This window comes from Prinia subflava, chromosome 2 (assembly GCF_021018805.1).
Source record: "Prinia subflava isolate CZ2003 ecotype Zambia chromosome 2, Cam_Psub_1.2, whole genome shotgun sequence".
Lineage (NCBI taxonomy): Eukaryota > Metazoa > Chordata > Aves > Passeriformes > Cisticolidae > Prinia > Prinia subflava.
Genome location: NC_086248.1, coordinates 45,047,276 through 45,062,247, shown reverse-complemented (window position 1 = coordinate 45,062,247; position 14,972 = coordinate 45,047,276). Strand labels below are relative to the sequence as shown.

Genomic DNA, 14,972 nt, shown 5'->3' with positions numbered 1-14,972 from the left:
AAGTGAGGCAGGAGAGGGCGGGAGAAAGGAAATAAGTAGTAACCCTATTAAAAAGATAATGGACTGAGGCACTTAACAATTACATGACTGTACTGAGGTCACACAGGAAGCCCATGCCAGAACTGAGAAATAAAACTGGATCACCTGAGTGCCAGCCTTGAGCAAGGTTATTTGTCTTCTTCAGAATTCACTGGTATATCAGTTGCACAACCTTTATCACACGTCACGGTACCAGTTCTTCAGAGCTCCATGCACCATGTGTGTGCCCATGATAATGCAGTTTAGAGGCGTAATTAAAACCACAATATAATTGTTCCTACACATTTTGCTTATGAGAAGTGCATAAGCAATACAGAAAGACACAGGAGCTCTGCTTATTGTCATTCTATGGCTGGGCCCACTGAAATACACATTAAAAACTGATCAAAATTTAATCTAAAGCCTGCACAATTTTCAGTCTCTTCCTCTAAGTACTTTTATGCCCCAAGGGCGGGATTTTACAAAAGGTTCCATTTATGGGAGTTTTATCAGTGACTTCAACAGGAATAAAGTTAGGCCAGCCCTCAGGCCATTTGAAAGCCGGCTCACTTACTTTGCCTACTTAGACTGCGAGTGTTTTAGGGCAGGGCTGCGTCTTCCTCTGCATCTCCTTTTATCTACTATGGCCGCTCAAGCTGATGAGGGAAACGTGTGTGCCTATCACGGTATCTGGATTATATGGATCTGGCAGGGTCACAGGCACATGGCAGCTAGAGAAGTGCAGGTGACATTTCTAGCTTCACCTCTCACACAAATACCTTAACTGCAGAAGCAGGGTTGGAGCTGAAGTCTCATGGGGGCGTGGGGGACCTGGAATTTCTTGTCGGTACAGCATTATGGACATCTCCTGTGAAGTGTATTGCCGCTCAATAAATGAATGTTATATTGCACTTACGTTAAACAATGGCTGCATTGTCTACATGGACCTCACACAAACAAGCATATCATGGGTTGTTTTGTAAGGCACCTGCAGCCTGGTCTCTGAGCAGTTTGTGTCCCCTGCAATAACCCTCTGTACCCCTCCCATTCACCCTGTGAGAGAGTGGCTCCCTTAATGTGTTTTTGTTCTTCCCCACAGTTCCCTATTATGGCCTTTAAACACAGACTGGGCAACAGGCAATAGGTTTTGTGGCTGATTCCCAGCAACCTGGATGCTGATGATTAGAAAGAAATGTGATTTATAAACCAGCCCAATTCATACCCTGAGACTTTAACTTTTTGACCTAGTTTGACTAAAACTGGCTAATGGGTTTCACAGTTGTTATGGAGAGATTGGCTGACTGGCAGACACAGAGCAAGGGTCCAAATTGTGCCATGGGAACTTGATGGGTTTGCCAAAGATAGCCACAGATTTCTAACTATAAAATTTTCCCTGAAGTGATGAACAGCAACTTAAAGATCACTTCAAGTTGGACTCTCTCAGCATTATTTATGAGGCCTGCAATACTGGTATTTCCCTGAAATCCCTCTTCTTAATGTCCCACTGAAGGAGGATCTGAGCTTCCATTTTAAACCAATAGCCAGGTTCTTGATGCACCATGGGTGTGATCCAAATATACTTTGAGGGCCAGGAAGAAAGGTAAGAGGCGGGGGAAAAGCAAAAACCAATTGCATATTTTAAACCCTTTTTAAAAACCTGCTATTTAGGGTGACATTGCTCAAAAGCTTGCTTCAAATTTTTAAATACTTGGGGGTACATGGGGTTCTTGAGTTTATTCCATTAGGGTGCAGTCAAATTGCTGAGATACTGCAAGAAGCTCCACTTTTTATTATTATTATTCATCTTGGATTATATGAAAGAACTTTGACTTGTCAAGATAGACAGCTGTCCCCCTTAGCGTGGGCCGGTCCGAGTGACCAAACGCCGTTCTGCCCCGCCACTGACTCGTTGTGCAATGCGGCCGTGTCCACTTAAGCCCGTCTCGGTTACCCCACGTGGGGTTAATTATACCCACTTATCGTTTAATTGCTCCATCATTATAACTTAACACCTTCCTGCGCCCACACAGCGCGGGGAGGGGGAGCGGCGGCGCTGGCCCCGCCCCGCGCCGGCCCCGCCCCCGCGCCGGCCCCGCCCCGCGCCGGCCCCGCCCCCGCGCCGGCCCCGCCCCGCGCCGGCCCCGCCCCCAGCAAGCTAGGCTGCGCCGTGCGAACCGAATGATGTCATGCTCCGGGGCCGCGCGTGACCGCCGGGGCCCGCCCTCGCCGCCCATTGGCCGGCGCCCGTCGCCCGTCAGGCCAGCGACGCCTCCCATTGGCCGGCGCCTCCGCCCCGCCGCCGCCCCTCGGAAAATAATAAACAATCGAGTAAAATGCGGCGCGGGGCGGGGGCCCGCGCCCCCTCCCCTGGAGCTGCCCGCACTCCGGGCCCTGCCTGCAGCCCTGCCGCCAGAAAAGCCTTTCCTGAAGGGGCCGTGGCACTCGCACCAAAATTGCCTTCAGCCGGAAGCTACTGCTGCACTGAGGACCAAGCAAAGCCGTCTCTGGGCATTCCCCCATGCCCTTATCTCAAAGCTAAGTTGTGCCAGGCTGCAGGTGCCCTCCAGATGTGGGCTTCGAGGCAGTGGAGATCCGTGTGAGGTGGGAGGGGAAAGGACTGGGTGGCTACGTGTCTGGCAGCCAGGTGTGCCAAATGCCTAGAGGGAGGGCACCGACAGGGAGACCTGGAAGCCACACCTCTGAAACTATGTCAGTGTGTTGGTTGTCTCCACGGGACAAAAAACGTCCTCGAGGTGACTGTCCTGTCTGCATGGTGCTGTGCATCATGAGAGATGCATCCTCAATCCTTGCTTCATTGTGGTGGTGCTTACACAGCACAGCCCTAAAATAGCTGCCTCTCACAGCCCTGCTTCCCTGTACCTGCAAACAGAAGGCGCGCTTGTACAGCAGGGGATTTAATGGGGGATCAGGTGACGAGAATGAGGGCTGCAGGAAAGGATTTACCTTTTCTCAGGCTCGCAGCCTTGCCTCTCCTTTTGAGTGCAGGTGCCCAATACGGCCTACTTCACTTCCTCCAAAGAATTAATTGTTTTCTCCCGTACGTGGCCCCTGGAGGAAGAAGTCTAAGCACCTCCCTCATGCTGTCATCCTGTATTTCCAGTGATCAGAGTACTTGTTCAGGAGCTGAAGATGTGGCTCCTGGTCCTTTTCCCAGAACTTTGTGTTTTCTTCTCTGACAGATGTTTGATGTAAAGTACATAGAGCACACTTTCAAAAGGGGACTGAAATCCAAGGCTGCTCCCCTCCCTTCCCCATGGCAATGTTATTATTGCTAGGTCATGGCCTCTCCTCGATTGCTCCCGTGAATCCCGAGGCCGCACCCTCTCCCCCAAGCAGCAGTACGGGTTCGGCAGGCTGGTTGGAAATGGAGTGCATGTTAGGCTAGCCTGACTCTCTGGTAAGAAACTCTTCGGGAAGGTCGGAGCGAGGCATCCGAACCCCTGAGGGCCGAAGAAGGAGCAAATGACGATGTGGGGGGCACTGCAAGGCACACAGGGGGAAGGAGATCTCCTCTGGGGAGTTGAGGAAGGGTTCAAAGGGACTGGTGAAGTGTTAAGCAAGAGCAGTCAGCGGCTTAGCACATGGTGGGGAAGTTGGTAAGCGCTTGCAGCTGGTTCTTCTCTCCTGCCTCGGAGGAACTGGGTAACTGCTGACTCAGGAGCTGCATCGAGTCGGAGGAATGGGGTCTTGTTTCCCGAGTGCCTGTACACGCTCCAAAGCCATGGGATAGCGCCGGGCACCTCCTACCTGCTGTCCCGTCTCGGAAGAGCGATTACAGCAGCGTGCTCTAAGAAGCCAGAGCCGATGGGTATGTGTTGGATGTGCTCTGAGCAGGCTACACAGCTGGGGCCATGGGGCTCGTCTTGCACGGAAACGTGTCCGAGCTACGAATTCCAGCACTGGGCCCAGGGGGAAGACACGCACAGAGCTGCCCAACCTGGGGTGGTTGTGGGTATATGAAAGGCAGAATATCCTGTATCTTGAGATGCTGACAACCTAAAAATAGGACTTCATTGCCTCCAGGATTAGGCATCAGTTGAGCAGGGGATTTTGGGAGGGCGGTTCTGCCCCGGTCCTGTTCTGGTATTAAAGACCTTACATTCCTTGCAGCTTATGTGAATGTCACTCACACATGCTCAGGGCATGCAGTTAGAGCAACTGCCCTGCAAACTCCTCTTGGATCTGAAAAGTTGAATTCTTCCATTTCACACACCCTTGCCTGCCTTGCAAAATCATTTCCTCCAGTTTAGCAACCCAGAGCTTCAACTGAAGTTATTCACTGCCAGTTTACCTATGGAAAGGCAATGACAGCAAGAGTGAGACCTGATTTTATTGGTTTTCAAGTTTATTTTTGGGGGGGTACCATTTAGGTCAGCCCATCTAATTGAATACACGCTGATCTGCTGAAGAGCTTGCTGCTTCTAAATACAGTAGTTACTCTTCATAATAGGCATGTCTAGTTTAAAATATAGGTAGAAGTATTATAAACTTTGTTTAACCAAAACAGACTTTTTTTTTTCCTTGGAAGTAAACAGGGAAAACTGGGGAGGAATTCTAGCTGAGGTCTGACAGATGTTCAAGTATGTGAAGCTTAAAGAGGAACGTGTGCTATTCAGTTTGCTCACGGAGCCTTTGTGACCTGTGTCTTCGTAGTAATGATGACACAAGCTTTTTTGAATAAAAGGAAGGAATTAACTGCTGTGGCTAATTGCACCCTTGCTAGCTTGCTAACCAAGGACACCATTTGACTGTGAAAATTGTTCATGTACCCAAATCTCTCAGCTGGAGAGAATATCCAAAGTGAGAGTGTTCCCATATCTGTGGGTCAGAAGGGCCATTTTAAAAACGTCCTTTAATTGGAAAATTAAACGCTATTGCTTTAAAACAGTGGTGCACTGCTTTAAAAAATTAAGATCATGTGGAATCATTTATTGCTTTTCAATATGTATTCAGTCTCTGGTGCAATTTTATGTAGTCGCTAATGCATAAAGTCTTTTGGAGCAGGAATAAAGCACCACAAAGCATGATTTAAAGCTATAGGGTCACCAGATCTGTTTCACATCACTGGATGTTTCAATCTGCTGAAAAGAAGGGGTTGTCCCCAAACCAGTGAAACAATGATGGGGAAGGGGGGGGGGAAGCTCATAAATCTGAAACACTTTGGAAATATAGTGCACATTATCAACCAAAACTTTCAAAGGACTCAGTGGGGATTTGGCTGCATTAGAGATTAAAATTATGTAAATTTATATTAAGTAACAGGAAAGTTAAAACAAAGTCAGTATTAATAGTACAGTACTTGGTTGCAATTTAAGGCGTCTTAATAAATCATGTTTTCAAACAGTACAGGCCTACATAAGCATGTGACTGTAAGAGAAAATAAGAGCAAGTAATCCGGGAGTGCACAAAAGTGCTTTTGTTTGTAGTTCTGTGGTCACTGGAAGTGCCTATTCTTGTGCTTATTCACAAACACCTCTGGCTCCTTCTTCCAGAAATCCTATCCAAATGTTTTTGTTCTGACTTCGTTAGAGGGCTTTGTGCTTTGGTTCTTTTCATATGACTTGTTCAGGGTTCAGTCTTACAGCATCTTTCCTCTGGCAAGGGACTGAGATGGGTCCGATGCCTTCACTGCTTTCTTTTTCCTTTTACCTTCTTTTTCCCCCCAGAATGACAAGCTGCAACCTTTGCTCTTGGGGCCTGGGCATTTCCCTTTCACTGGTTCAGCAGGGATCAACAAGAAGAGGCCGAGTCTGACAAGTAAACCATGCATGGTTTGAGCCACCTGGCAATGAACTCTGCAGGCACGGGAGGCAACCTTTCTGCTTTTATCATGAACCTGAGGGCAGTATTACTGTCTGGCTAGTTATAATTTAACAGAAACTCCATTTTTCATCTCGCTGTGGTGATATGCTTTCTTTTAAATGTCATCTGTAGAGTCTCCTAGTGAGTGGGGGCTTCAGTTTTGCTTTGTATTTCTTACAGATACTGACAAAAACTAGTCCACCAGGTTACTGAATAAGAGCCATATTCCTTCTTAGAGGTCTAAGCACACTAAAAAGAGTTTGCAGTAACTTCAATACTTAAATCAAAATATATTTCAATATATATTTGTCATTTATAACCAGTAGAATAATTGACTGGTTCTTTTATTAATTTTGAAATCTTACATTTTCAGCAGCTTTATTAAGCAAGTAGATTAATCTCCAGCTTTCCTGTACCACTGGAGCTTGTTCATCATGGCTGTGCCTTCCGTCATTCTTTGGCAATTGATAGTAGTAATTTCAAATAAGTTCAGATCTTTTGTTAAAAAGAAACAGAGTGTGCTTGTGTCTTCTGGATCAGCCCCTTAATGTAACCTCTGTTGTTTGCTCAAATTATAGTATAAAAATAAAAATCTTCAGAAAAATGGAGCCAGTTGAATGAATACATAATCAGTATTAAAAGCAATACCATGAGGACTAATTGCTATCTTCAATTAACTTTCGCCCCGATCCTATATCTTAGCCATTGGAAAATCATAAATAAAATCCTTTTCAAAGTCCTTTGAAGCTTTTTCAAGAATACTGTCAGTTTAGGCAGGTATTCCTACTTTAACTTGTATGTATGTTTGTTAAGACTATTGTTTGTCTGTAGATGGCAACAGCATTACAGTGCTGAAGTAGCCCCCAGCCTGTGGAATAAGGCTGTGATGCTGGCAAGCATTGACTTTGAGAATGGAGAGAAAAAAAAAATCTTGCCTTTTTCTTTTCTGTTTGATTTTTTGTTTTGTTTTGTTTTAATGTCTGCAGCAGTGGCAATGGGGACTGTTCTACTTGCAGGAATGTTGGGACTAATCATGTGAGAAAAGATCCTGGAGTGATGAGGCAGCATATTTCCCATGTCTGAGGTCAGGATTTGTTCTGTGAAGCTGACCTTTAAAACAGCCTGAAAATGAGGAACGTGGCACCAGAGAGCAGAGCAGGAAGCATGAAATTATGTAAGATATGTTTCTTCTGCATATGAAATACTTTTTTTTTTTTTTGTAAAGCTCCAGGTTTGTGATTCAGCATTTTCTGCTGAGAGATACAAGAATGGGGAAAATTCTGTGGCAAAAAAGAAAGTCCCTATTGTTTCTAATCAAAACCTTAAAAAATATTAGTCATCAGGTATTTTTGTTCTCTTCTGATGAGCTGGCGTTGAGGTTATATTTCCCCAAAATCACTCTCCCCCTCAGCCTCCTGATCTGAGAACCCTGGAATTGAAGACAAAGTTTTATTTAGGCACAGCCTGGGCACTTTTTCTATATATAATCTGTGTGAAGTGCCTCCAGCTTTGTTGGCATTGGATTCCTGGGTGACTGCTGTTTTAGCTCTGATAATCAACTGCAGGACAGGCCTGTGATGAGGAAGCTCCAGGGTGCTGGTGTCCAGTGGATTTTTGGTGCAGGACAGGCAGGTCAGGGACCCCCCAGGGCTAAAGCTTCAGCTTGGGTGAGGTTGCCAGCCTGGATTTGATCCCAGCTGCATGGTGATGCAAGCTCTAGACACAAGTTCTCCTCTCTGAGCTTATGCAAAAGTGCCTTTACTGCCTTTTTTTCCTTCTTGCCTTTTCACCCTGTGCCCTTTCCCTTGTTGAGATGCATGAGGTTGCATTGAGAGGTTTGATGCAACCGCTGGATTCCCCAGCCTGTTGCTGCCTCCTTGGTTTTAGAAACACTGCTGACCTGTTTGGAAGGAGAAAATGAGGGAGTCATTTCATCCTTCTCCCTCCTTGGAGACTGGTTCTGTTTTAAGATGCCTTTACCTCTCTTGACAAAGGAGGTGGCAGTGGGAGGGAGCACTCCCAGATAGTGGAGCTCAGCTGGGTCCATGGAGAGACTGGTCCCCGGCACAGTGTTGGCCTCGGGATGTTGGCATATTCCCAGGTATGGGCAGGAACAGTCACTACACCTTGATGGGTGAGAGGGTTTAACAGCCTGTACACAGCCAGCCTGTGCCCATGGGCTTGTTTATCCCTATGGATGTGGTCTGGGTGTGCCTGGGGCGATCTGTGCTCAGAGCAGAACCCTGCACAGGGGCAGCCTTGCTTTCCAGTGTTGAGTCATGTCATGAGGAAAAAGGGAGACAGCCTTGTCATGCTTTTCCTTTACCTGCTGAGATGGCAGCACCAGCAGGGTTGACTCTTTTTTGGTTGCTCCAAATGCCAGACAGAAGGAAGCTGGCTTGCATCTGCCTCAGACTCTGAATAGATTTTTTTAGGAGTCCTGAGGGACAAGCAAATGGATATAAGTACATACTGTATTTGTGAGACCAGCACTGGGACGGCCTGCATGTTATAAATTGATGTTGAAAAATGGGTGGTGGAACATTAGAGCCACACAAAATGATTCAGAGCCTGAAGAAAATGCTTTGCAATGGGAGACATGAAGCACTTTGTCTCTTTAGTTTATCAGAAAAGGCCAAGCAGAGAATTGATTATGATGGTGAAGGAACTTCTTTGGAAGAAAAATATCAGGTACTGGAAGGCTCTTTAATCTAGTAAATTATGGGAATGTGTTTCAGCAAGATGAAGTTAGATGCATTCATATGAAAATCTGGGCACAAATTTATTGGAATGAAGGTGGTTAATCACCATAAGAAGCTGTTGGAGTAGTTGGAACATTTTCCAGATATGTCCAAGCCAAGACAGGCCTGTTTTTGAAGGGTGTGCACTAACCACAGTTAAAAGTGTGAGGGACACTGCAGTCAAGTCTCAGGCAAGGTAAACAGGTGAGGTTTGAAGGACTGTGATGTGTGACAGGCTTGACTAACAGCTCCCAAAGGAGCTGTGAAGATCTAATGGTTCCCATCTGTCCTTAACCTCTGAGAGACTGAGAAAAACAGCACTTAGCAGAAAGTGGAAGGGAGGAATCAGAATGACAGCCTCATCACTGGCACACTCCTGTGACCTCTGTTTCTAGAAGGACTGTGTCTTTCACCTGCTTGGGGCTTTACTAATGTTTGCTCTACTCCCAACACAAGAACAACCTTTCCCCAGTCCATAAGCTCTCTGTACAGATTGGCATCAGCACCTTTCATTTTAGGAGAGCATGAGTAAAAATTTGTGATGCTCAGCAGCTCAGCAGTAGCTAGGATAAGTAGTTTCCTTTTTCATTCTTTTTTTAATTCCACCTTCTTAAGCTTGGAACTTGCCTGTTCTTCACTTGCCTGTTCTTCACACCTTCTAGTTTCCCTAATATCCACTTCCTTGTATGGCCTTTGGCTTGGTGTATTTTCCTGAATTGCTAATCTGTAGTGCAGGATGTTTTGAAGGGTGCTTCCTACCTATAATTTGACAAAATAAACCCTGTCCTTCTTGCACAGATTTCACATGGGGTGGGTATGTCAGTGATGTGCTGTGTAGATAAGAGTGTGTCAGGAACTTTTTGATAAAGAACCTTTCATCCAGAAGTACAAATCTGTAGCTGCTGTAGCTATTGACGGAAACACACTAAGGTATCTTTGCAAAATACCTGCATTCTGTATCTAGAGAAGTGCTCTAATCTGATTTTAAAAACAAGGCTCCTTTTCCAGAAAACCTGTTTCTAGTGGAAATCAGGAATTTCTTACCTCCTGTTGCCTTTTCTGGGGTCCCAGTGCTTTCCTGCTTATTGCCCATCTGCCAGGGGTAATGCAAGTATTTAATTCTCTCAAGCCCTAAGACAAGTTTGCTCACTTTTCCTTGTTCCAAAGAGCAATTATGTACAAAGTCAGAGCTGAAACAAGGCAAGCGATTTCCACACAGCATCCCTATCTTCAGATTGGAGAGGTAAGATGTGAAAGGTGGACTGTTTGGTGGATAAGGCATTGACTGGATGGATTCAGCCAGAGAGTTGTGGTCAAAAACTGTGCCCAGGTAGAGGCTGGAATGCAGCGGTGTCCCTTGAGACTCTGTGTCTTTAGTATCTTTATTAATGACACTAGTACCAAGTGCACCCTCAGCAAGTTTGCAGATGGCATAAGCTGAGTGCTGCAGTTGATACAACAGAAGGAGGGGACGCCATCCAGAGGAACCTGGACAAACTGGAGAAGTAGGCACATGAGAACCTCATGGGGTTCAACAAGTGCAAGGTGCTGCAGCTGGGTTAGGGTAGTCCCAGACAGTAGAAACTGGAAGAACTAATGGAGATCAGCCCTGTGGAGAAGGACTTTCGGGTTCTTGTGGATGAAAAGCTGGATTGGAGCCAACAGTGTATGCTTGCAGCCCAGAAAGCCAAACACTTCCTGGGCTGCATGAAGAGGTGTGGCCAGCAGGTCAAGGGAGATGATTCTTTCCCTTTACTCTGCTCTCTGAGTCCCTCCCTGGAGTGCTGCATCCAGCTCTGGGGTTCCCAGCACAAAAAAGAAGTGAACCTTCTAGAGTGAGTCAAGAGGAGGCCACAGAGATGATCAGAGGGATGGAGCACCTCTCCTACCCAAACAGGCTGAGCGAGCTGAGATTAATCTTCTATTGATGGAGAAGAGAAGGCTACAGGAAGATCTCATTGCAGCCTTCCAGTACTTAAAGTGGCTCATAAAAATGAGGGAGACAGGCTTTTTCATGTAGTGATAAGACAAGAAGGAATGGTCTTAAGCATGAAGATGATAAGTCTAGATTAGATATCAGGCAGAAATTCTTTACTGTGAGGGTAGTGAGACACTGGAACAAATTGCCCAAGAAGCTGTGGATGCCCCCTCCCTGGAAGTGTTCAAAGTCAGACTGGATGGAGCTTGAAGCCACCTGCTCTAATGGAAGGTGTCCCTGCCCCTGGCAGAGCGGTAGAACTAGATAATCTTTAAGGTCCCTTCCAACCCAAACCATTCTATGATTGTATGAAATGAAGGGATGGTATCATCCAGTTGTCAAGCAGTTGTTGTCAGTACACACAAACCATTAACCTGGTTCACAGACTCTCCAGAACAGGGAATTTTGAGGCAGAGCAGGGTTTTGAACTGACATCTCCAAATAGTGAGAGTACTGACCTTTTTTTTAAATGGAGAAAAAAAAAACAAACCAAAAAACTTTGAAGAATAAGAAATGTTGGGGGGAAGGGTCGTGTTTGTTTTAGATTTGGGGTTTTTTTGGAGGACACGCAAGTTTTCCAACCAGTTTTCCTGAAGCCCCCACATGTCTGGAAAGCAGTAGAAGTATCTGCATGAGTGAAGAGCTCAGGAAAGTACAGAGGATGTAAGAAGACTAAGGCTTTGGCTGGAGAGATGGAAGTGGTGAAGTGCTGCAGCCACTGGTAGGCTTTTCTGCTGCCAAGACTGCAGTTGCAAACAGACCAGGCAGGAGTTCATCCACATTTTAGGAAACATTTAGTTTTAGAACTTAAGAACCCATGTTTTAGTCTGAACTCAACCCGTGAGTCTAAAACTTCTTTAAAGTGTGGATTAATGTTACTTTTAACCTACCCTGTAGCTTGGATCCATTTGTTCAGTCATTGTCCAGATGAAGGTTATTCTTTGTCTCAGAGAAGATTTACCTTTGCTCTCTGTCTCACATTAGCTTACTGTTGTCCCCACAGTTCATCTGCTTTTATACGCACATCCTGCTGCTGAACGTGGGTAAAACAAGCAGACAGTCCTTTTGCTCTCTTTCCTTTCAGCTTGTCGATGCAGGATTCGGTCATATGCATGGTAATGTGTAATGGAAGGATGTTGGCCCTACCCAGCTGGCCTAGATCTCACCTCTAAGCCTGTACTCAAAAAAACCCTATTCTGAGCAGCATGGGAAGCTCTCCAGGGCCCAGAATGTGAAAATTAATCAATTCTTGTAGAAATGTTTCTGCAATGCTGTGGAATCCAGCCAAGAGGCATGATGAATGTGAAAACTGTTTTCTAGGACATCCAGTTTCATTTAATTTTGTCATTCCCATAGAACTTTTCAGCAAATGTCTGTATCCTTCCATCCTGCATCCTTTTGTGATGTGGTTGCCCTGGCAATCCAGCTGACTTTCCAGAAAAGCCAGCTCCATCAAAGTTCACTCACTTGCTACATTAAAGGCCTTCAGTAGGCCATCTATTGATGCCAGTTCTTTCATGGGCTTGGACTGCTATGAGAAGAGATCTGCAGAGTGGGTTATGCTCTAGCATGCTTGATTGGAGCTGATTTTTTTTATTTCTTCTTCACTCTACATGGACCAATAATCTTGAAACACTGAGGTAATTTTTCTGCATATCATCAGACTTCTGTTCCAGCAGACTCTCTATGGGGGCAAAGTTTTCCAGGAAGGGTAGTTTCTTATGTACCTCCCTTCAATGTATTTGTGCAACAGTCTGAGTTTAAAAAAATCTCAATATAATTTCTTCCTTCAGGCAAGCCACAGAGGGACCAATGTTTAACAAGTTCATCTATATTTTCCACTTGAATGTAGCATTTTTTTAACACTTGAGGATTAAGAAATAGAGCCTAAAAGGTACTTAAGTATGCAAGAACACCAAGCATTGAAATGCCTGACTCCCTGAGTGCCACATGGAGTGCTTGCACTTTAAGAGGGGAAAGTTTGGTGCCTCAGAAAAACAGAACCTGAATGCACAAGGAGCTGCTTGCACCGATCAACAGACGTATGAGCCTGGAAGGCAAAATCACATGGAGAAGACCAAGCAGACAAGAGCTGCTCTCATGACAAAAACAAACAACAAAATAATTTTAAAAAACCTGAACAACAACCCATGAAGTGTTAAACAGAGGTTTACCCATCCCCTCTAGTACCTTCTTATTTCTTTGCTTGTTTTTGGAGAGGATAAAGTCCATACATTTCTACTAGGATGTTGTCAGTGGATAGGACTTCCGCATGCTGAACCCTGTGGGAGGAGGAGGAGAAGTGGAGACACTGATGATGAAGGAGTGGCAGAAGAGGACTAGGGAGCTTCTTGAAGCTCTTAACCATAGTAAGCCCAAGCAAGGGCCATCTCTTTTTATGAAGGCATAGTCATGGGGGTCATTTTTGAGGAGCCTGTCATCAGCCAAATCCTACAAGTGCTGTGGATTTCAGAGCATTGAGGTTTCAGGCTTATTCAAAAGCCAGACTCCACTAAGTCTGTTGCCAATACTGTGATTTTTTGAGAACAAGACCCCAGCAGAACAAGACAACCCCAATAGAGAGATTTCTTCACTAAGATACAGAGAGCAGGTCATCAGCACAGCTGCCCTTGAATGGGGGGAATTGACAGCTGCACCTGAAGTTGTGTGAGATCACCTGTATGTGCAATGAGCATCCCAGAATTACTTCAATCCCGGGAACAGGTGACACTACCAGCTCCCCTTGCCAAGAAGTCCCCACATGCAGGGGCAGCAATGACTCCCACCAAGAACTTCTGCATCCCAGGGTGGAGACAGCCTACCCAGGCAACACGCTGCCAAATATATGCTAAAAATGATGCACTGGAGGCTGGATCCCTGTCACAAGGTAGCCATGCCGAAGCTTTCCAAAGGCTTTTTGGGGGCCTGCCTGTGGCTTTGCTCAGGAGCACACATGCCCTGTACCCTGCACCGAAGGATCCTGCTGGTGCTGTGACTGGGAGGATTCAGCTTGAGCCATTGCAAGGCAGCATCTGGCCATGAGGAGAAGGCTGGGATAGGATCAAGCAACGTGAAAGGGGTCACAGCACCAAGAGAGTTGGAGAAGTTTGGACAGTACTCTCAGGCACAGGGGGTGGCTCTTGGGGATGGTCCTGTGCAGGGCCAGGAGCTGGACTCAGTGATGCCTGTGGGTCCTTTCCAAATTAGATTATTCTGTGATAGAAGGCAGTACCAATTTCAAGGGAGCCCTTGCTTCCCAAAACCAAGTTATAATGGACTAGTTGTATATTAAAAACATAAACTTGTTTAAAAACATAAATCGTGGTGGGTCATCCCTGTCCTGTGGAAGGCTCTGCTGCGCACCTGCCCCATGCTTCCCTGTCCAGCAGCCACCAGCCACCCTGCAGCCCTCTGCCCCAAATTTTTGTGTCCAGCCTGCCTGACATGGGACACAGGGCTGTATCCCATGCTGGGTGGGTTTTCTTCCGAGCACTTCAGAGAATTTTTCGGGTTGGAGGGGACCTCTGGAGATCATCCGGTCTGAACCCTCCGCCAAAGCAGGGTCATCTACAGCAGGCGACACAGGGACGTGTCCAGGTGGATTTGGAGTCTCTCCAGAGAAGGACACTCCACAGTCTCCAGGGGCAGCCTATTCCAGTAACATGACGAAGTTCTATCTCGTGGTGGAACTTACTGCGTTCTAGTTCACGTCCATTGCTCCTCCGAAAGTAGTGTGGCACCATCCTCTTGGCTCCTGCCTTTGAGACAGCTATTATGCATTAATGGGGTCCCTTCTCAGTCTTCTCTACTCCAGACTAAACTTTCTGAAAGGGATCTCAGCCCAGGCTAGCACGATGTGTTTGCCTGCCTCTGTTCCCAGCCTGGCGCGTATTTTCACCCTCTCCTTGCCGGGCGGCCCGGCCGCGCAGCGCGCCCGCCATCTTGTGGGCTCTGCCCGCCTTGCAGGCCGCCCTCAGCACAGCCCCGGCGGCGCTCGGGGCCTCAGCGGGAGTTTTCCGGAGCAGATTTAGAATATGGCAGATAACTGGGACGGGAATAGGTTGCCCAGAGAAGTTGTGAGTGTCCCATCCCTGGAGGCGTTCAAGGCCAGGTTGGGTAGGCCTCTAAACCACCTGCTCTAGTGTCCCTGCCCATGGCAGGGGGTGGAAACTTTAGGGTCCCTTCTATCCCGAGCTATTCTATGATTCTGACTCTGTGATTTTGCAGACAAAGGTGGGAGAAAGCCGAAAGCAGTATCCTAGTGCAGGCATTCCCGTTATCACTGGGAAGGGGCTGATTGCAGAGTGAGTGGATGTGTTTCCAGAGCCCTAGCAGGTGCAAGGCTTGTAGGGAACCTGGGCTATATGGATGACTCCTGTTATCCTAAGGACAGGTATCCCCACAAATCCTTG

The 14,972-nt window shown here is 46.5% G+C and overlaps 1 long non-coding RNA gene across 1 annotated transcript; it reads left to right on the top strand.

Annotated features, from left to right (window-relative positions):
* The first annotated feature begins 2,316 nt into the window (after window positions 1-2,316).
* Window positions 2,317-14,285, top strand: LOC134546717 (uncharacterized). The gene is made up of 3 exons (XR_010079247.1): window positions 2,317-3,847; window positions 5,706-7,015; window positions 11,645-14,285. It is a non-coding gene; the product is annotated as an uncharacterized LOC134546717 (long non-coding RNA).
* The last annotated feature ends 687 nt before the right edge of the window (window positions 14,286-14,972 follow it).